Source organism: Rhinoraja longicauda, chromosome 20 (assembly GCF_053455715.1).
Source record: "Rhinoraja longicauda isolate Sanriku21f chromosome 20, sRhiLon1.1, whole genome shotgun sequence".
NCBI classification, from domain to species: domain Eukaryota; kingdom Metazoa; phylum Chordata; class Chondrichthyes; order Rajiformes; family Arhynchobatidae; genus Rhinoraja; species Rhinoraja longicauda.
In genome coordinates, this window is record NC_135972.1 from 10,205,088 (window position 1) to 10,228,942 (window position 23,855).

General features: G+C 47.1%; 1 protein-coding gene across 1 annotated transcript in view; it reads right to left on the reverse strand.

Annotated features, from left to right (window-relative positions):
- pot1 (protection of telomeres 1 homolog) overlaps positions 1 to 20,873 on the reverse strand; it is a 148,076-nt gene extending 127,203 nt beyond the window's left edge. The window contains exon 1 of the mRNA XM_078416516.1: positions 20,829 to 20,873. The gene's annotated coding sequence lies outside the window, so the exon portion shown is untranslated. The remainder of the gene's footprint in view (positions 1 to 20,828) is intronic.
- Between the last annotated feature and the right edge of the window lie 2,982 nt (positions 20,874 to 23,855).

The window sequence follows — 23,855 nt, forward strand, 5'->3', positions numbered from 1 at the left end:
CATTCAGAGAATTGGCCTCCACTGCCTTCTGAGGCAGAGAATTCCAGATTCACAACTATCTGACTGAAAAAGTTTTTCCTCATCTCAGTTCTAAATGGCCTACCCCTTATTCTTAAACTGTGATCCCTTGTTCTGGACTCCCCCAACATTGGGAACATGTTTCCTGCCTCTAACGTGTCCAACCCCTTAATAATCTTATACGTTTCGATAAGATCTCCTCTCGTCCGTCTAAATTCCACAGAGCGTCAAAGGTTACGGGGAGAAGGCAGGAGAATGGGGTTGAGGGGAAAATAGATTGGCCGTGATCAAATGGCAGAGCAGACTTGATGGGGCCGAATGGCCTCATTCTGCTCCTGTGTCTTATGGGGTGCTTGAACTTTAACCGATGTTGGATGAACTTTGCGGTAGACGCTTTGCAGTTGGTGATCGGCCGCGGTGTCGAAACCTAAATTATTTGTTTTCTATCAGGAGGAGGTTGTATTGAATCCTGGCTTTCCGCGTCACCTTGTGGTGCAAATGATCCGTTAAATGTCTCTTACGCATGCGGCAGAAAGAAGGATGGGAGCCAGGAGAGACCAGATTGATTACAACTACCACACATGAGAGGAGACCAAGCTGTGTGCTCCATAAAGGAGAAATTAAGAGGGGGCCATTACATTGGCATTCGACAGGGTCTGCGATGGATAACTGGACTCATTTCCTTCCTCCACAGTAATTAATCGGGCACCAATGCCCAGAATACCTGGCGTCCCACAACTTAACTGCTTGACATTTGGAACTGTGCGCTCAGTTTCCATGCTGTCTCTCTAAACTAAACTAAACTAAACTAAACTGTACGAATAGGAAGGAACTGCAGATGTCGATTTACACCGAAGATAAGGCACAAAAAGCGCTGGAGTGACTCGGTGGGTCAGGCAGCATCTCAGGAGAAGATGGACAGATTTAGATTTAGATTTAGAGATACAGCGCGGAAACAGGTCCTTCGGCCCACCGGGGGTGTGCCGCCCAGTGATCCCCGCACTGAGTTAATTCCCGGAATGGTGGGACTGTCATATGTTGAAAGACTGGAGCGATGAGGCTTGTATACACTGGAATTTAGAAGGATGAGAGGGGATCTTATCGAAACGTATAAGATTATTAAGGGGTTGGATACGTTAGAGGCAGGAAACATGTTCCCAATGTTGGGGGAGTCCAAAACCAGGGGCCACAGTTTCAGAAAAAGGGGTAGGCCATTTAGAACAGAGATGAGGAAAAACTTTTTCAGTCAGAGTTGTAAATCTGTGGAATTCACTGCCTCAGAAGGCAGTGGAGGCCAATTCTCTGAATGCATTCAAGAGAGAGCTAGATTGAGCTCTTAAGGATAGTGGAGTCAGGGGGTATGGGGAGAAGGCAGGAACGGGGTACTGATTGAGAATGATCAGCCATGATCACATTGAATGGTGGCGCTGGCTCGAAGGGCCGAATGGCCTACTCCTGCACCTATTGTCTATTAACACTATCCTACACCCACTAGGGATAATTTTTACATTTGCCTAGCCAATTAACCTACATACCTGTACGTCTTTGGAGTGTGGGAGGAAAACGAAGATCTCGGCGAAAACCCACGCAGGTCACGGGGAGAACGTACAAACTCCGTACAGACGGCGCCCGTAGTCAGGATCGAACCCGAGTCTCCGGCGCTGCATTCGCTGTAAGGCAGCAACTCTACCGCTGCGCCACCGTGCCGCAAGGTGATATAACAGCATGGAAACAGGCCCATCGGCCCAACTAGTCCATGCCGACCATCTCCACTAGTTCCAATGCCACGTTTATCGCTCTAAACCTTTCCTAGCCGTGTACCGATCCAAACCTCTTTTAAATGTTGTTCGAGTACCTGCGTCAACTCAAATACCTTCTGTGGGCATTTCAAGCTTTGAATCTCTTTTGTGTTTACGTTTAGAGATACAGCGCAGAAACAGGCTCTTCGGATCACCGAGTCCGCACCGAATGAAGGAAGGCACAGACAAACTGTTGGCGAGGCAGCCATTGCTGGTGCCACCCGGTGAATATGCAGGTAATCGAGGGATATGAATCGCGGCCGCGGGACACCATTCTGCTTTAGTTAAACATTTTGTTCAAGATGGCCGCGCCGTTGTGTTTGGCTGCCTGCCACTGTATGTTTCTTTTTTTTTCCTAATCAGATGTGCAGCACTTTGGTCAACGTGGGTTGTTTTTAAATGTGCTATACAAATAAAATTGACTTGACTTGACTTGACTTGACCAGTGATCCCCGCACATTACAACACTATCCTACACACACTAGGGACAGTTTACATTTTCACCAAGCCAATTAACCTACAGACCTGGACCAGACCTTGGGTTGTTTTCTCTGGAGTGTTGGAGGCTGTACTCTGATTCCAGTGAACACCACGGTAGCGCAGCGGTAGAGTTGCTGCTTTACAGCGAATGCAGCGCCGGAGACTCAGGTTCGATCCTGACTACGGGTGCTGCACTGTAAGGAGTTTGTACGTTCTCCCCGTGACCTGCGTGGGTTTTCTCCGAGATCTTCGGTTTCCTCCCACACTCCAAAGACGTACAGGTATGTAGGTTAATTGGCTGGGTAAATGTAAAAATTGTCCCTAGTGGGTGTAGGATAGTGTTAATGTACGGGGATCGCTGGGCGGCACGGACTTGGTGGGCCGAAAAGGCCTGTTTCCGGCTGTATATATATGATATGATATGATAACACAGAATGTAGAACATTTCCCCGACTCTCAGTCTGAAGAAAGGTCTCGGCCCAAAACGTCACCTAATCCTTTTCTCCAGAGATGCTGCTTGACCCGCTGAGTTGTTTCAGCCTTTTGTCTCTATCATGGGAAAGGGAGTGAATTCGTAGGCTCTTAATGCCTATGCCAAACATGATGCCAAGATCACTAATGTCATCTGAACGCACATGATCCATATCCCTCAATTCCCTTCTCGACCATGTACATGAGATAATAACGTATCGTTCAACCATTCACTCTGGACCAAGGTGTGGGATGGGTCGCTGGGATTGTGACAAGGAGGTTGACCTTTTTCCCAGAAGGACCCTCCACCATCTCTGCCAAGGTGTCCCTCACACCCTGGGCTGTCAATGCTTGCAATGGTGCAATGGCGTTTTTATTGCCACATGTGCAAACGCAGAGTGAAATTCTTTGCCTACAGACAGTCCAGTAGAGTATTGAAAAATGGCGCCCAAACATGGCGCCTCTTGCAGGCCATTTCTGTACACTTGCGAGCACATCCGCCATTCGCAAGTGTGCAGAAATAGTCCAGCGAGCCCGCCTGCAAGAGGCGCCATGTTTGGGCGCCATTTTTCAAAGTCCAGCCCGCGCTCTAGTTCATTATGAGTGGTGCCCGATCCAGGCGAGCCCCAGGCTGTCTCGGGGCCTCCAGCCATCGACTTCCTTGGATGCCACAACCCTCTCCTCGCCCATCTGCCTTCGTGCCCCAGGGGTGCCTCAAGCAGCTGATCTTGAAGGCGCGGTAGGTCAGACTCCGGTTCCCTCCCCTCTCCCACCGGACTTGCTCCTCCCCCCGTCGCCAGCTCCATCTTCCCGGCCTCCCGGGAGACAAGCAGGGCCAGTTCTTCAGGAGATAACCAAGCTCGCTGAACGATGGAACTAACTTGAGGCGTCACATGCAAACGCAATTCTTTTTCCAACTGCATGCAGGAGAAAACCCGACAAATATCACAAAGCACACAGAAAAACAGAAGAGGATCTATTTTTGTACAACGTATTGGCTTTGAGAGTACAGTGCTAGCCAATTACGCATCTGCATTCACACCACAAATAAAATAAATACTGCAGGAAGGAACTGCAGATGCTAGTTTACACTAAAGACACAGACATAAAATGCTGGAGTAACTCAGCGGGACAGGCAGCATCTCTGGAGGAAAGGAATAGGTGACGTTTCGGGTCGAGACTCTTCTTCGGACCGAGAGTCAGGGGAGAGGGGAAACTAGAGGTATGTAAAGGTGCAAAGAACAAATAAATGAAAGGTATGCAAAAGGACAAATCAAAGCCAGCGACGATGATCAAGGGAAGGTGGAGCCCACAATGGTCCAGTGTTGGCTGTAGGGAAGGCGATAACGAATGGATACAAACAGTGAAACTAGCAGGACATCTAGGGTGGGGGAGGGACAGAGAGAGAGAGAGAGAGGGGATGCAAGGGTTACTTGAAGTTAGAGAAAACAAAATTCATACCGCTGGGTTGTAAGCTGCCCAAGCGAAATATGAGCTGTTGTTCCTCACTCTGACAGTGGAGGAGGCCCATAACAGAAAGGTCAGTGTGGGAATGGGAGTTACCGCGTATGGCTGCCGGGAGATTGAGTGGGCCAAAGCAGACTGACTTGCTTTCAAGAAAACCCAGGCGATTTCCCCCCCCAATTGTACCACGTGGGTGCACCAGCATTTCTTAGCAGAAACTCCAGTTCCCAACGACCTACAGGATTGTAGGTTAATTGGCTTGGTACAAATGTAGATTGTCCCTAGTGTGTAGGATAGTGTTAGTGTGCGGGGATCGCTGGTCGGCACGGACTCGGTGGGCCGAAGGGCCTGTTTCCGCCCTGTAGCTTTAAACCAACCTAAAACGATAAAAAAAAACAATGCACAAGTCCAGGCAATGTTGCAGTTATTGATTACCCTTTCACCTGAAGACTCAAATGCTAATTCAATTGATTTAGAGACCATTACCAGTGCAGCTGGGCCTTTTCAAATTCCACCACATGCGAAGCACTCTCGTTCTGTGGTGACTCAGTTACCATTGGTCGAACTAATTTATTGCCACATTATTTTGGCATCAGTCTTTTTCTAGTTTTCTTTTTCAAATCCATCGGCCCACCCCTGGAGGTGTTAGCTCCTTTCCAGCGAGCAGTTCTGCCGTCTAATTAGCCCTAGTGACGCCTGGCAGGTTTATTGGACCAGGGCCGGATGTGCCTGCAGGCTAGTCGATGGAAAAGACATACTTAGACATGGACGCACACAGAGACGTACAGAGTTGCGCAGAACGGCTAGAATGCAGGAGGCCGAGGGGTGATCTGATGGAGGTGCACGTCCTGAAGGCTAGGCTAGACAGGCTAGGAATGCACAATTTTTTACCCAGTGGAAGGAAATCAAGAACGAAGGGCACAGTTTATTTTAGTTTAGTTCAGAGATACAGAGGGGAAACAGGCCCTTGCACAATTGACGATTATACCACGCCAATTAACCTACAAACCTGTATGTCTTTGGAGTGTGGGAAGAAACCGAGGATCCGGGATGCATGTGTAAAATTGTGTAGGATAGTGTTCATAGGCGGGGGATTGCTGGTCGGCGTGGTCCAAAGTGCCAGTTTCTTCGCTGTTTCCTCACCAAAACTAAAACAAACTAAAACCAAAACCACCCAACGCAAGTTCTAGGAGCAGAATGAGGCCATTCGGCACATAAGTGTAAGAAAATAACTGCAGATGCTGGTACAAATGGAAGGTATTTATTCACAAAATGCTGGAGTAACTCAGCAGGTCAGGCAGCATCTCAGGAGAGAAGGAATGGGTGATGTTTCGGGTCAAGGCCCTTCTTCAGACTGAACCATTCGGCACATCATGTCTACTCCGCCATTCAATCATGGCTGATCTATCTTTCTCTCCTGACCCCATTCTTTTGCCTTCTCCCCAGAACCACCCCCCCCCCCCCCCCCGACAACTGTACTAATCAAGAATCTGTCAACCTCCGCCTTTAAAATATCCATTGACTTGGCCTCCACAGCACTCTGTGGCAATGAATCCCACATACATTCCTCAGAGAAGGCAAGTACTGAGCCCAGTGCCTTTTCAGCAGAAACATCGCCAGGCAACCATGGCCCAACAGACCCAGGCACTTATTTTCCCTTCAACATCTCCCTCGCTGACAGGGCTCCCAGTTACCTGGAGTGAGAATCACGGAGCTAATGGGCGGCACGGTAGCGCAACGGTAGAGTTGCTGCTTTACAGCGAATGCAGCGCCGGAGACTCAGGTTCGATCCTGACTACGGGCGCTGCACTGTAAGGAGTTTGTACGTTCTCCCCGTGACCTGCGTGGGTTTACTCCGAGATCTTCGGTTTCCTCCCACACTCCAAAGACGTACAGGTATGTAGGTTAATTGGCTGGGTAAATGTAAAAATTGTCCCTAGTGGGTGTAGGATAGTGTTAATGTGCGGGGATCGCTGGGCGGCACGGACTTGGAGGGCCGAAAAGGCCTGTTTCCGGCTGTATGTATATGATATGATATGATAATGCCGACAGCAGCACAACCTGCACAGTCCAGAAGAATGGGCAGCTCAGAGACGTGGGGATGAAGTGCTCTGCAGGGATAGAGATTACTATTGGACTTGTGCAGTGGCCGAGAATTGAAATTTAAGAGCAATCTGTAAACGCACCCAGGTCATTCTTATCGTTTGACGGTAGTCCCGGCTGAAGGCAGAGAGAGGGAACAAACAGTAGGTGTAAAACAAAACTTAAATTATAGTGGAGCTCTGGTACAAAATAATACATCTCCCTGGAAAACCCCAGGGAGAGCTCAGCTCAATCTGACGCACCTCCAGGTAAACTCCAGGAAAAAAACGCACACACACACGAGACACGCACACACAAAGACACACGCACACACAAAGACACACACACACACACACACACACACACACACACACACACACAAAGATACACACACACACACACACAAAGACACACACACACACACACACACACACACAAAGACACACACACACACACACACACACACACAGACACACACACACACACACACACACACACACAGACACAAAGATACACACACACACAGACACACACACACACACACACACACACACACAGACACACACACACACACAGACACACAGACAGACACACACACAGACACACACACACACACAAAGACACACACACACACACACACACAAAGACACACACACAAAGACACACACACACACACACACACACACACACAAAGACACACACACACACACACACACAAAGACACACACACACACACACACACACACAAAGACACACACACACAGACACACACACACACACACACACACACAAAGACACACACACACACACACACACACAAAGACACACACACACAAAGACACACACACACACACACACACACACAGACACACACACAGACACACACACACAAAGATACACACACACACACACACACACACACACACACACACAAAGACACACACACACACACACAAAGACACACACACACACACAAAGACACACACACACACACACACACACACACACACACACACACACACAAAGACACACACACACACACACACACACACACACACACAAAGACACACACACACAGACACACACACACACACAAAGACACACACACACACACACACACACACACACACACAAAGACACACACACACACACACACACACACACACAAAGACACACACACACACACACACACACAAAGATACACACACACACACACACACACACACAAAGACACACACACACACACACACACACACACAAAGACACACACACACACACACAGACACACACACACACACACACACACACACAGACACACACACACACACAAAGATACACACACACACACACACACAGACACACACACACACACACACACACACACACACACAGACACACACACACACACACACACACACACACAGACACACACACAGACACACACACACACACACACACACACACAGACACACACACACACACACACAAAGACACACACACAAAGACACACACACACACACACACACACACACACAAAGACACACACACACACACACACACAAAGACACACACACACACACACACACACACACACACACAAAGACACACACACACAGACACACACACACACACACACACACACAGACACACACACACACACACACAAAGACACACACACACAAAGACACACACACACAAAGACACACACACACACACACACACACAGACACACACACACAAAGATACACACACACACACACACACACACACACAAAGACACACACACACACACACACACACACACACACACACAAAGACACACACACACACACACACACACACACACACACAAAGACACACACACACACACACACACACACAAAGACACACACACACAGACACACACACACACACACACACAAAGACACACACACACACACACACACACACACACACACACACAAAGACACACACACACACACACACACACACACACAAAGACACACACACACACACAAAGACACACACACACACACAGACACACACAAAGATACACACACACACACACACACACACACACACACACACACACAGACACACACACACACACACACACACACAGACACACACACACACACACACACAAAGATACCCACACAGATACACACACAGACACACACACACACACAGACACACACACACACACACACACACACACACACACACACAGACACACACACACACAAAGACACACACACACACACACACAAAGATACCCACACAGATACACACACACAGACACACACACACACACACACACAAATACACCTTGCACTAACCATTACTCCCTTATCGTGTACCTGTACACAAACTCGATTGTAATCATGAATTGTCTTTGTCGAGGACCAGATGACATAGGTTTAAGGTGAAGGGGAAAAGATTTAATAGGAATCTGAGGGGTAGCCTTTTCACACAAAGGGTGGTGGGTGTATGGAACAAGCTGCAGGAGGAGGTAGTTGAGGCTGGGACTATCCCAACGTTTAAGATAGTTAGACAGGAACATGGATAGGACCGGTTTGGAGGGATATGGACCAAACGCGGGCAGGTGGGTCTAATATAGCTGGGACATGTTGGTCGCTGTGGGCAAGTTGGGCCGAAGGGCCTGTTTTCATACTGCATCACTCTATGACACAATGTTATAGGAAAGATGTTGGCAAGCTGGAAATGGTGCAGAGAAGATTTACAAGGATGCTGCCAGGACTCAAGGGCCTGAGCTATAGGGAGAGGTTGAGCAGGCTAGAACTATTCAATGGAGCGTGGGAGGATGAGGGGTGATCTGATGGAGGTGTATAAAATCATGAGAGGAATAGATCGGGTGGACGCAGAGTCTTTTGCCCTGAGAAGTGGAATCGAGAACCAGAGGACAAAGGTTTAAGTTGAGGGGGAAAGATTTAATAGGAATCTGAGGGGTAACATTTACACACAAAGGGTGGTGGGTGAATGGAACACACTGCCAGAGGAGGTGGTTGAGGTAGGGACTATCCCAACATTTAAGAAACAGTTGGACAGGTACATGGATAGGACATGTTTGGAGGGATATGGTCCAAATGCAGGCAAGTGTGACTAGTGAAGCTGGGACATGTTATCCGTTGTGGGCAAGTTAGGCCGAAGAGCCTGTTTCCACGCTGTGTCACTCTATGACTGTCTTGGCCACTGAGACCAGGATTTGCCAGGTAATTTGTTAAAAAGTTTACCAACTTCAGAAAATGCCAGTGAAAGTAAACTAGCGACGAAGAAACAAGAGGCGGTGGAGTATGCTTGTATACTAACCAGGGCTGGTGCAGTGACATCACGGTACTGTCTAACTCCTGTTCGGCTAATCTGGAATCTTATTTTATAAATTGCAAACCCATTTATTCTCCGGAGGAATTTACCTCTTTTATTCTCGCTGGAGTTTACAAGCGCCCCCCCCCCCAAGCCTGCATACGTGAGGCGCAAACACAACTCGCTGACCAGGTAATAAGGGTAGACAGCGACTTCCCGGACTCCATGGTCATTGTTTTGGGGGAATTTTAACAAGGCTAAACTCAGCCAAGAGCTTCCAAAATACAGACATCACGTTACCTGCCCCACCAGAGGGGAGAGAACACGCGATCATTGTTATACTACAATCAAGAACGCATATCGCTCTGTTCCCCCTGCGGCTCTGGGACTCTCTGACGATTGTTTAGTTCACCTTATTCTGACCTACAGCCATGACACACTGGTCAACCCGAGGATCACCTTCAGCGACAGACTGCTTCCACTAAGGTGCAGCACAGAACACCGACAGGAGACCCTGCTTCCATGTGGCTATCAAACTGCACCACTCCTCCTCCCCCTTCTGTCCTGGGGTAGACTGAGACCGAGACTGACCCCCCTCCCCGCCCCAACCTTTGCACATCCCCCAATCCTTTCCACCAGTCATTTTAATTTCATGTCTCATGTAATTTGTGTTTTTGGTGACTGTTGGCAGATCAATTCCCCTCCTGGGATAATTAAAGTTCTACCGTGTCGTATCGTAACGTGTGGGGCCCCAGGGAGAAAAGGAGGGTTGGCTCAATGAAGCCATGGCCTGCTGCTTACAGAGCCTGGCTTCACCAGGGGTCAACATGGAAGGTCCAGATGACCCAAAGACCGCCTCAAAATTGGCAATTGAGCGGCATAGTTAGCCCGCAGAGACATGTTCCGAGGCGCACAAGTCTCTCTCACACAATTTGCAGCAATTTAACATGATTTTTATCCGAGAGACAGATTGCCGAGGAGAGAAGGATTAAGGACTTCCAGCTCCATCCCCTGGGCCTCAATTACAGCAGAACAAACTCCGAGCAAGAGTTCTATTTTTGCAAGCAAACATCATGAAATGCCTTCATCATTAAAACAAAAAAAAACAAAAAGAAAATCACACAGGGTCTTGGAATAAACCTGCAATTTTTCCACAGTTAGTGCAAATCCAATTCTGTGCATTTTTAAATAACTACTAGACCAAGTGAACCCGTTGGGCCCAAACCTCTCCTGCATTGGTGCAGCACCCTCTCCTCCCCCCTTCCCTCTCTCCTCAACCCCCTCCCCTCTCCCCACTCCTCCCTTCTCCCCCACTCCCCCCTCCTTTTAAACTTTAAAATGTGAATAACTTAAAAAATATAAGACCGATTTCAATAAAACTATTTGCATGATCACTAAAGTGACAATGGTGAGTAAGGTGGGCCTAAACTTGTCGCGCTATCGTGTACCGTTTTGGCTGAAGTTCAGTCACAAACAAGATAACAAACAAGTTATAGTATGTATAAGAAAATAACTGCAGATGCTGGTACAAATCGATTTATTCACAAAATGCTGGAGTAACTCAGCAGGTCAGGCAGCATCTCGGGAGAGAAGGAATGGGTGACGTTTCGGGTCGAGACCCTTCTTCAGACTGATGTCGGGGGTGGGACAAAGGAAGGATATAGGTGGAGACAGGAAGATAGAGGGAGATCTGGGAAGGAGGAGGGGAAGGGAGGGACAGAGGAGCTATCTGAAGTTGGAGAAGTCGACGTTCATACCACCGGGCCGCAAACTGCCCAGGCGAAATATGAGGTGCTGCTCCTCCAATTTCCGGCGGGCCTCACTATGGCACTGGAGGAGGCCTATGACAGAGAGGTCAGACTGGGAATGGGAGGGGGAGTTAAAGTGCTGGGCCACCGGGAGATCAGTTGCGTTAATGCGGACCGAGCGCAGGTGTTCAGCGAAGCGATCGCCGAGCCTGCGCTTGGTTTCGCCGATATAGATAAGTTGACACTAGTAGATTACTAGTATTGTCAACTTACCTGCAAGATCAAAAGCAGGTTTCCTCGCCAACAGATGATCATACCCTTATCATGCATCTATCTATACACTGCAAATGGCTCGATGGGAACCGTGTATTGTCTCTCCGCCGACTGGTTTGCTCACAACAAACGCTTTTCTCTGTACCTCGGTACATATGACAATAAACTGAATTGAACTAAACTTATTTTTGCTGGCAGATTGTCACAAAATCCTGGAGAGAAGGAATGGGTGACGTTTCGGGTGAAAAAGGGTCTCGACCCGAAAAGTCACCCGTTCCTTCTCTTCGGCGATGCTCCCTGTCGCGCTGGGTGACTCCAGCATTTTGTGTCTATCTTCGATGTAAACCAGCCTCTGCAGTTCCTTCCTACACATTATTTTTGCTGGAATTCTGCTCCACGTTTTGCAGATGGGTGACAAAATTCCCCACAACACCCTCAGATTTGCCGAGAACTACTATCAAATGAATCCCTTGTTCAAAGGACAAGTCTTCAATGGCTTCAACCAAAAGAATATCGTGCAGCACATGTGTAGGTGGTTACCTTGACTGATCGATGAACGACAATGCTAAGTTAGTATGTGTGGATAGGAACTGCAGATGCTGGTAGACACTGCAGATGAAGATAGACACAAAATGCTGGAGTAACTCAGCAGGTCAGGCAGCATCTCAGGAGAAAAATAGGTGACGTTCTGGGTCAGAACCCTTCAGTCTGAAGAATAGGGTTGAGAGGGAAAGGCAGATCGGCCATGATTGAATGTGGAGGAAGGAACAGCAGGTGCTGGTTTAATAAACTCAAAAAGATTGAGTAACTCAGCGGGTCACACAGCATCTCCGGAGAAAAGGAATAGGTGACGTTTCGAGGTCGAGACCGTTCTTCAGACTGAGAATCAGGAGGGAAAGCACGGATCCTTCTTCAAACTGAGTCAGCCTTCCCCCACCCCCCCCCCCCCGACACTCAGTCTGAAGAAGGGTGTCGACCCGAAACGTCACCTATTCCTTTTCTCCAGAGATGCTGCCGAGTTACTCCAGCTTTTTGTGTCGAACCATGATTGAATGACGGAGTAGACTTGATGGGCCGAATTGCCTCATTCTGCTCCTAGAACCTACGAACAACTTACAAACTTAAACCTTTCTTGCTCTCTCTTGTCTTTCTGACAAAGGGGCTGTGACCTGAAACGTTAACACCGTCACTCTGACCCGCAGTGCGCCTTCACCAATCTTCCTCTCAGTTTCAGACTGTCAGCATCTGCGGGGTTTTAATTTTAAATGAGATAACACGGGGCCTGCCCATTGTCATGAACCACGTGACTAATTGTTAATTAACAAGGCGTCACAAATGAGGAAACCCAAATATATATTTTTTTAAAACAAAGAAACTTCTATAAAAGGCAATCATAACATTATTGCCTGCATCTTTAATTCATTGCATTTTCTTTGGTGATCCCTTGACATCCACAATTACCCTCACCTCGTTTCCTACATTTTGATCTGCTCAACCAGCCAAGAAAATTATGAGCTATCTTCAGGCAGCATTAATTTACATTGTGTAATGCTTGTGATTTACAATCTATTCCAATACTTGACTCACTTTTTCTCTCTCATTATCCAATAATTCAAATTGGCTGCTGCAATTTTTTTTTTAAAGTGCACATTTCAAAACTAAAGCAAGCCATCGGGCGGCAAAGCGGTAGAGTTGCTGCCTCACAGCGCCAGAGGCCCGGGTTCGATCCTGGCTATGGGTGCTGTCTGCATGGAGTTTGCACGTTCTCCCCGTGACCTGCAGGGGTCTTCTCCGAGATCTTTGGTTTCCTCCCGCGCTCCAAAGACGCCCAGGTTTGTAGGTTAATTGGTTTGGGATACATATGTAAAAATTGTCCCTAGTGTTGGACAGTGTTAGTGCGCGGGGATCGCTGGTCGGTGCGGACTCTGTCCTCCGAAGGGCCTGTTTCCGCGCTGTATCTCCAATCAGGAGAACACAAAACAGATTCCAAATCGACAGGAGTTGTAGATACAAGGAACTGCAGGAGGTGGTTTACCAAATAGATGCAAAGTGCTGGAGTAACTCAGCGGGTCAGGCAATAGCTCTGGAGAACATGTATAGGTGACATTTCAGTTCGGGAAGGGTAGCCTACCCATGTTCTCCAGAGATGTTCTCCAGACCTGCTAAGTTATTCCAGCACTTTGTAATCGTGGTGTTGCAGTGGTGACCGAAACATCACCAATCCATGTCTGAAGAAGAGTTCCAACCCAAAATGTCACCGATCCATATTCTCCCGTGAAGCTCCCTGACATGCTGAGTCACTCCAGCACTTTGTGCCTTAGTCTGTAGTAGTAAAATATTAAAAATAAAATGTACTCGATCTGGCGGCCAGAAGCATTTAAAGTATCTTCAATGGATTGCTTCCCAAATGCATAGTAGGACACTTAGAAGTTCTGCAGGAGCAGATAGACAAGGCTCTCAGAATGACTGTCGTCTGGCTGTTCAGATGGTAAAGACACACGGGATAAATATTTATGAACTCTATGCATGAACTTTCACCATAATATCAATCACTCTTTAGGGTCTATGACCTGGATTTACAAAGCCTTTCTCGCTATATTGAAAAGTTCACCAATCTCCACCCATAATTACGATATGACATGACTTTATTTATCCCAGGAGGGAAATTGATCTGCCAACAGTCATAAAACACAAGATACATGAAACATGAAATTAAAGTGACGAGTGGAAAGGATTGGGGACGTGCAAAGATTGAGGAGGGGATTCAGTCTGTGGTGTTCTGTGCTGCATCTTGGTGGACCCAGTCAGTTGCTGAAAGTACTCGTCAGGTTGACCAGGGTGCCATGGAGGGGGTGAGCTGTAATGTCCAGGATGCTCTGCAGTTTGAGGAGCATCCTCCCTCCAAGACCACCTCCCATGAATCCACCTCCGCCCCCCGGGACGGAGCCAGCCTTCCTGATGAGCTTGTTAATCCTGCTGGCATCCACAGGCTTCGCCCTGCTGCCCCAGCACACGGCAACAAAGAAGATGGCACTGGCTGCCACCGATTGGCAAAACATCAGCAGCATCTTATTGCAGATGTTGAAGGAGCAGAGCATCTCAAAAAGTACAGCCGGCTCTGTCCCTTCTTGTACAATAGACAAGGCCTCAGCATTCCTGGACCAGTCCATTTTACTGTCCAGGTACACTCCAAGGTATATGTACTCCTTGGTAAACTGCACATCCACGCCACTGATGGAGTCAAGGGTACCAAATTAATTTGGTACCTCCTCCCACACTAATTTGTCCTCTTAAAAAAATAAATCACAGATGCTATTGGAATTCAATTTATACTAGGCATCCTTCAAATCACCCTGGTAATTCCAAGGGTTGTGCTGACCATAAAAAAAATCTCAGCGATCTCTACGCCTTAACATGGACATAATTAGTTGGAAAGGCAAGCTATCTGTGCCATGTGTCTTCAGCATCTTAACAAACAGACTACAATCGTTCTGAGAGCTTAAGTCCTTGTGCTTCTGTGCACCTCCAAGTGTTCAACTGTGTTTCGCTACAGATATTCACATTTGGGGAAAGGCCGACATTTGTCCTTTATTAAATTCTGGAGCGTTGATGGCACAGATAATTCTTGACAATGTGGACAAAATAAAAGTCAATGCTCCAAGCATTATCCCTGGAAGCGGCACGGAGGTGCAGCGGTAGAGTTAATGCCTTACAGCGCCAGAGATCCTGACTACGGGTGCTGTCTGTACAGAGTTTGTACGTTCTCCCCGTGACCATGGGTTTTCTTTGGTTTCCTCCCACACTCCAAAGACGAACAGGTTTTCCGGCTAATTGGCTTCGGTAAAATTGTAAATTGTCCCTAGTGTGAAGGATAGTGCTAGCGCATGGGGTGATCGCTGGGTGGTGCGGACTCGGTGAGCCGAAGGAAGGGCCTGTTTCAACGCTGTACATCCGAAGTAAAGTAAATTAAAAGCTATGAAACTACCAGCTTGAATAAAAACTCATCTGGAATTTAGACGGATGAGAGGGGATCTTATCAAAACGTATAAGATTATTAAGGGGTTGGACACATTAGAGGCAGGAAACATGTTCCCAATGTTGGGGGAGTCCAGAACAAGGGGCCACAGTTTAAGAATAAGGGGTAGGCCATTTAGAACTGAGATGAGGAAAAACTTTTTCAGTCAGAGAGTTGTGAATCTGTGGAATTCTCTGCCTCAGAAGGCAGTGGAGGCCAATTCTCTGAATGCATTGAAGAGAGAGCTGGATAGAGCTCTTAAGGATAGCGGAGTCAGGGGGTATGGGCAGGAACGGGGTACTGATTGAGAATGATCAGCCATGATCACATTGAATGGCAGTGCTGGCTCGAAGGACCTCCTCCTGCACCTATTGTCTATTGTCTATTGATTGACTCGTCCAATCTCTGTCAGGAAATGAAATCTGTCGCACTTGCTCTAGTCTGGCTTCCCATTATGTGGGGATCGCTGGTCAGCACAGACTCAGTGGGCCGAAGGGCCTGCTTCCGTGCCGTACCTGCTGTGCATTACATGGTGTTACTATGGAAAGAACGGATGAAGGGTTCAGTAAGTGGTTAGATGACCTGGGTCAGCAGCATATACTGCAATGATCAGCACCTAGTGTGATGGAAAGTTGAAGTTAATACGCCAAGACTCAAAGCAAAACAACGTGAGGGAGTGATGGATCGTCTGGGTTCAAGGCCAGTCGCGGCTGCTTCCAACATTTCAAGGAGTAAGCAAACCTGCTAACTATTAGACACAAGGAACTGCAGATGCCATTAAATATTAGACCCGGAGGCAGCAGGTGCAGGAACTGTAGCAGCAGAATTTTCTTTCCCAAAGACGCCATACAAATGGAAGAAAGTACCTGGCATGGTAGCGCAGCGGTAGAGTTGCTGCTTTACAGCGAATGCAGCGCCGGAGACTCAGGTTCGATCCTGACTACGGGTGCTGCACTGTAAGGAGTTTGTACGTTCTCCCCGTGACCTGCGTGGGTTTTCTCCGAGATCTTCGGTTTCCTCCCACACTCCAAAGACGTACAGGTATGTAGGTTAATTGGCTGGGTAAATGTAAAAATTGTCCCTAGTGGGTGTAGGATAGTGTTAATGTACGGGGATCACTGGGCGGCACGGACTTGGAGGGCCGAAAAGGCCTGTTTCCGGCTGTATATATATGATATGATATATGATATGATACCTACTCTCCTAGCCACACGTTTTAACGCGGACAGAAAAAGGTCTTTTGGAAAACGTCACCCTTGGGTAAGTTGATGGAAATGATGGAAAAGAAAACTACAGACATCAAGACAGCTACAGATATCCTTACTGTTCTGCTTGGAAGCATTGACAGGGGGGTCTCTCGGTCAACCAGAGTTGGCGCAGCGGTAGAGTTGCTGCCTTACAGCACCAGAGGCCCAGGTTCCATCCCGACTAGGGGCGCTGTCTGTACGGAGTTTGTACCTTCTCCCGGTAACTGCCTGGGTTTTCTCCGGCTGCCTCCCACATTCCAAAGACACAGGTGTCCAGGTTAATTGGTTTCTGCAAAGTCCTGAGAGCGTGGGATAGAACTAGTGCACAGGTGATCACAGGTCGACGAGGACTTGGTGGGCCTTGGTGGGCCAGAAGGCCCGTTTCCACACTGTATCTCCAAAACAAAAACTAAAAACTGTTGGATGCCCTGCAGACCATTACTATCAATGTGCTTGCTCCATTATTTTTGTAAACGTCAGGCAATATGGGTGTTATTTGGAATATAGTTGCATACCTTTCTAGTGCCATTGCATTATCGCCAAAGAACATCATACTTCCACTTATTTTTAGTTTAGTTCAGAGATACAGCACGAAAACAGGGCCTTCGGTCCATAGTGCCCGTGCCGACCAGAGATCCCTGCACATTAGCACCACCCTACACACACTAGGGACAATTTACATTTATACCAAGCCAATTAACCTACAAACCTGTACGTCTTTGTAGTGTGGGGAGGAAACCGAAGATTTCGGAGAAAACCCACGCAGGTCACGGGGAGAACGTACAAACTGCGTACAGACAGCAGCCGCGGTCGGGATCGAACCCGAGTCCCTGGCTCTGTAAGGCAGCAACTCTACCGCTGCACCACCGTGCCACCCTCTATTGTCCCCCTCCTCAACATGTTAAACCCAGCAAATAGGCCCATGGTGGCCATCTCTCAGTAATTCCCCCATTACAACGACACGATCTGGAGTTATACATAATACTCACCAACACACATTGCCACGTATAAATAAAATCAAGTACATATTTGGAGTGCTGTGAGCAAACTTGGGCCCCATATCTGAGGTAGGATGTGCTGGCTCAGGAGAGGGTCCAGAGGAGGTTTACAAGAATGATTCCAGGAATGAGTGGGTTGGCGCTTGACAACACTGGGCCTGTACTCGATGGATTTAGAAAGTTGAGGGGGGCCCTCATTGGAACTTACAGAATAATGAAAGGCATAGATAGAGTGGATGTGGAAAGGATGTTTCCACTGGTGGGAGAGTCTAGGACCAGAGGTCACAGCCTGAGAATTAAAGGGCTCTCTTTTAGAAAGGAGGTGAGGAAGAACTTCTTTAATCAGAGGGTTGTTAATCTGTGGAACTCATTGCCATAGAAGGCTGTGGAGGCCAGGTCAGTGGATTTTTTAAGGCAGCGATAGACAAATTCTTGATTAGAACGGGTGTCAAGCGTTATGGGGAGAAGGCAGGAAAATGGGATTAAGAGGCAGAGATCAGCCATGATTGAATGGCGGAGTAGACTCGATGGGCCTAATTCTACTCCTATGACCTATGAAAGTGTCCCCTTTGCAACACAGAATATTATTTAACATGACACACAATTCTTTACCTCAAAATCAATTTGGCAAAGATAGCCATACAAAAATGCATTATGAAATCATAAACCCTAGAGCAGAATTTCAAATTTAAGCAAAATTCAACATTATACATGCAGCTAATTATATTTAGGCACCAAAAATGATTTCAACATGTTTGCAAAAGCACTAGTCTGTAAAAGGTGATGCACCTTCTTAAAAATTCCATGTTATTGCCGTAAGGGCAAGTTGAAAACTGTATGCTTTTTAAATAGGAAAGAAAACTGCAGATGCTGGTTTAAATCGAAGATAGACACAAAATGCTGGAGTAACTCAGAGGGTCAGGCAGCATCTCTGAAGAAAAGGAATCGGTGACATTTCGGGTCGAGACATTCCTTATCTCCAGAGATGCTGCCTGACCCGCTGAGTTACTCCAGCATTTTGTGTCTACCATGCTTTTTAAATAGGCACTTTCTTAAAGATTGGTAGAACCTCCAAACTCCTATTCACAAACTACAACTTGCACAGCAGCTTTAAGGTTAGGTTTGCTCGTGTGCAAATGGAAATTATGGGCCTTCAGGGTACATTTTCCACTTAATGTGGAGATACATTGGGAGCCGATCCCAAACTTTTATTTCTGCAATAAAACTGTACAAGAGTGCACGTGTAAGCTTCTGTACTCTGGAGGGACTTGCTGACATACTGCCAGATGTACGAGAATTACAACTTTTGACCTGAAACTTATACAACACTCGGTACAGATGGACAGAGTTACTGAGTCGATGAGCTGTTTCAAAAGGTCACCTCCATTTTAAATCATCATCATCACCATTTGTATGAACAGAATCTGCAAATGGCCAGCGGACATAGAAACTTTATCACGAAATAAGCTGGGACACAGAAACACAGCAGGGTACACACAAGGAACTGTAGATGCTGGTATACAAACAACAAAAAAACACAAAGTGCTGGATTAACTCAGCGAGTCACAAAGATGTTCCCAATAGAAGGCAAGAGGTCATTGTAACCTGCAAGTGTTAAAAGCATCAATAGCATACTCCCTCTCTCTCTCCCTAGTTGTCATACTAGTTTCACTGTCGCTGTACTTAGTTTCACTGTTTGTACCACTCGTGTATCACCTTCTCCACAGCCAATACTTGGGGATAACAGCATTGGAGCAGAGGATAGTACAGTCGTCCACAGCCAACAATGGACCATTGTGGGCTCCACATTTCCTTGATCATCCTTGCTGGATCATAATTTGTTCTTTGTACCTTTTCATCTCTCCTTTCCCCCTCCCTTTTTCTCATCTCTCGTTTCCCTCTCCCCTGTCAGACTCTCAGCCTGAAGAAGGGTCTCGACCCTAAACATCACCTATTCCTTCTCTCCAGAGATGCTGCCTGCCTGGCCCGCTGAGTTGTTCCAGCTCTTTGTGTCTCGCCCACCTTCAATAAAGTTTAAGGCGCTGTAGTTTCTGCAGAGGAATGTGTTGGTCAATGTGAATACAGCCCATGTGGATATATGTACACATATGACTTGAGTCCTCTGCTCATTGTCAGGTAAATGTTGCAAGTTCGCAATGCACGAGGTCCAGTTGTTTGCAAGCAATGGTTTATCAGGTAGACACAAAGAGCTGGAGGAACTCTTTTCCCTCTTTTTTCTAACGGGGGGGGGGGGGGGGGGGGGGGGGGAGGGGTGGGGGAGGGGGGTTGGGGGTGGGAGGGGGAGGGGTGGGGGGTTGGGGGGGAGGGGTGGGGGGTTGGGGGGGGAGGGGTGGGGGGGAGGGGTTGGGGGGGGGAGGGGTGGGGGGTTGGGGGTGGGGGGGGAGGGGTGGGGGGGGAGGGGGGTTGTGGGTGGGGAGATAATACAGAACAATACATGTATAATCGAATTTATAACGTAGGTATCATTGGGTACTATGAGTTGTAACATGTATGTGCTTTGTTAAAATTTAAATAAAATTTAAAAAAAATTAAAAAGAGCTGGAGGAACTCAGCATCTTTGATGGGACAGGCAGCATCTCTGGAGAGCGTTTGCATCCTATACACAATTTGCAAGAACACCCTGTGTGTGGAGACACACACCAGCCTCCCCGCCTCTCTGCAATCACTTCCAGTGCTTTGTTTTTGGTTGCTTTGCACCAGCATTTTCCCTCCAATTTCGTTTTTGTTTTTGTTTTTGTTTTGCATTTAAAACACAGCCACACACACACCACAGAAAAATAACCAGCACAAGAGTGAAACCCCAGCTGTAAAAGGACAAGCTGGGATTTCAACCCTGGGAACTGCTTACTTGCAGAGGAAGGCATCTAAAGACTGACTGACTGACTTACCCACTCTGTTTACCCGCAGCTTTTCAAAGGCAGGGCTGAGGAACCCGGAAGCGATCGTTTCATTGCGACTCAGTCACGTGTTTCCAGAGCACTGAACTGTTACATTGATCCTGCCCTCTCCCTCCACTGTGGGAGAGAACAGCAGGTAGCAAGCAGTGCATGGCTGTTAACAAGACAATTCCTCTACCCAACACAAGCATAACACAGGGGGGGGGGGCTGGTGTTAACAAAACACATCTCCTTTCCCTGGAGTATATTTTCCCCCAATAATGTATATACTAAATACGTTTGGTTTAGTTTAAGGTCGGCACAAAATGCTGGAGTAACTCAGCGGGTCAGGCAGCATCTCTGGAGAGATGGAGATGGGTGACTTTTCAGGTCGAGACCCTTCTTCTTCAGACTGATAGTCAGGGGAGAGGTAAACACAGAGATATGAACGGCGATATAGATAGAACACATGAATGAAAGATATGCAAAAAAAATAACGATGATCAAGGAAACAGGCCATTGTTAGCTGTGGGCTAGGTGAAAACGAGTTACAGGCAATGAGACTCAACAAGATGACTTTGAAGCTGGTACGAATTGGGTGGTGGGAGGGTCAGAGAGAAGGGGTTGGAAGGGTTACTTGGAGTTAGAGAAATCAGTAGAGAAATCATTCATTCATTTGTTCTATATCTCTCTATTCCAACGTCTATATCTCTCGTTTCCCTCTCCCCTGACTCTCAGTCTGAAGAAGAATCTCGACTCGCTGGAATTTAGAAGATTGAGGGGGGATCTTATAGAAACTTACAAAATTCTTAAGGGGTTGGACAGGCTAGATGCAGGAAGATTGTTCCCGATGTTGGGGAAGTCCAGAACAAGGGGTCACAGTTTAAGGATAAGGGGGAAGTCTTTTAGGACCGAGATGAGAACGTTTTTTTTTCACACAGAGAGTGGTGAATCTGTGGAATTCTCTGCCACAGAAGGTAGTTGAGGCCAGTTCATTGGCTATATTTAAGAGGGAGTTAGATGTGGCCCTTGTGGCTAAAGGGATCAGGGGGTATGGAGAGAAGGCAGGTACAGGTTACTTAGTTGGATGATCAGCCATGATCATATTGAAGGGCCGAATGGCCTACTCCTGCACCTATTTTCTATGTTTCTATGACCCGAAACGTCACCTACTCCTTTTCTCCAGAGATATTGTTTGACCCACTGAGTTGCTCCAGGTTTACTGAACTGCTACCTTAAACCAGCTGTCCCCTTCCACAGAGGGAGAGAACAGAAGCCAGTGGGTGCACAGCTGATATCAAGACAATTCTATTTAACATTTAACACAAGCATAACACGGGGCTGTGTTAACAAAACACATCTCCTTTCCCTGGAGTATATTTTATCCAATAATATATACACTAAATACATTTAGGACATCATAACCCACATGTATTGTGGGTTATACGTATAGGTATAGGTTGGGTCTATTCCTGAAAAAAAGATTGAACTGGGTATAATTCTTGTTCCTCCATTTAAAATATCCCTGCGTTTCATCATGACCTCTTGGATTTCGTCTAATTATTATCTTGGTTCCTGGAACATTGCAATAAGAATGCCTGTCTTGAATTGCAGTGTTTAAAGAGGACAAGACAACGCCATGAATTCAAAGTGCAGCTGTGCAAACTGTGCACCCACTCTCAGCTGGAATGCCACCTGCATGACCCATCTGCCGCGTGTCCCATTTAGCGTCCAAATTGCGACTTGCCGGAATGACAAATGAGAACAGCAATCACAGTTTAGATTATGGATTTCGAATCGTGGTCTCATTTCCTCTCCCCCATTTGTTTGTCGAAGTACAAAGTTCAGCCTCAGCAATGAAATGGCTCTGTTCAGTTTGCCTTCCATTTTATTAACTGCCTCTATATTCCGCTGTATCTACCGAGGTCAATGATGATGTGGTCTCGTTAACCAGTACAAGCACTACCATGAGCTTGTTGTGTCCCTGTTACTGTGTTGGTTGGTTTCACCCAGAAATCATAGACCATAAAACAGTACAGCACAGGAACGGGCCCTTCGGCCCGCAATTTTTGTGCCGAACATGTTGCCAAGCTAAACTGATCTCATCTGCCTGTACATGATCCATATCCCTCTATTCCCAGCACTTCCATTTGCCGATATAACTGCCTCTTAAAGGCCACTATCGTATCTGCCTCCACCACCACCCCTGGCAATGGATTCTAGGTCCCCACCACTCTCTGTGTACAAATCGTGCCCCCTACATCTCCATTAAACTTTCCCCCTCTCACCTAAATGCTAAGTCCTCTATAGTTGGACATTTCCCCCCTGGGAAAAATGTTCTGACTGTCTATCATGTCTATACCTCTCGTTATTTTATATACTTCTGTCACGTTTCCCCTCAATCTCTGACGTTCCAGAGAAAATAATCCAAGTTTCTCCAACCTCTCCCCGTAGCTGAGACCCTCAAAGCAGGCAGCGCGCTGGTAAATCTCCTGTGCACCCCCTCCAAAACCTCCACATCCTGGACTGGAGCGACCAGAACTGCACAGAACTACAGAGTAATCCCTGAACACGTTTTCTGGAGAAAAGGAGCTGATTTTTATCCCCATTTTATCCTCCACTGCGACTCTATAAATAAACCACCTGATTTTCTTTTTGAAAGGACTGTAGGTGCTGGAAGTCTGAAATAAAAACGTAAAATGTTGAAAACATCGAGCTGAATCCGAGGAGAGAGAAGCAGTTCGTATTTCAGGTCAACCCTTCATCTGAACACTTTTACAGATGGGACAGCAAATGGTTGATATTCCTCCCTGTTTTTTCCTCCAACAATACACAAACATTCCACTGTTGGAGATGCCAGCTCCCTGGCAGTGGATCATGACTACAGAAGTTGGGAGGTCAAGTTGCAGTTACATAAGACGTTGGTAAGGCGCGTTTAGGGTATTGTGTTCAGTTTTGGGCACCATGTTTATAGGAAAGATGTTGTCAAGCTGGAAAGTGTGCAGAGGAGATTTGCGAGGATGTTGGCAGGACCCGAAA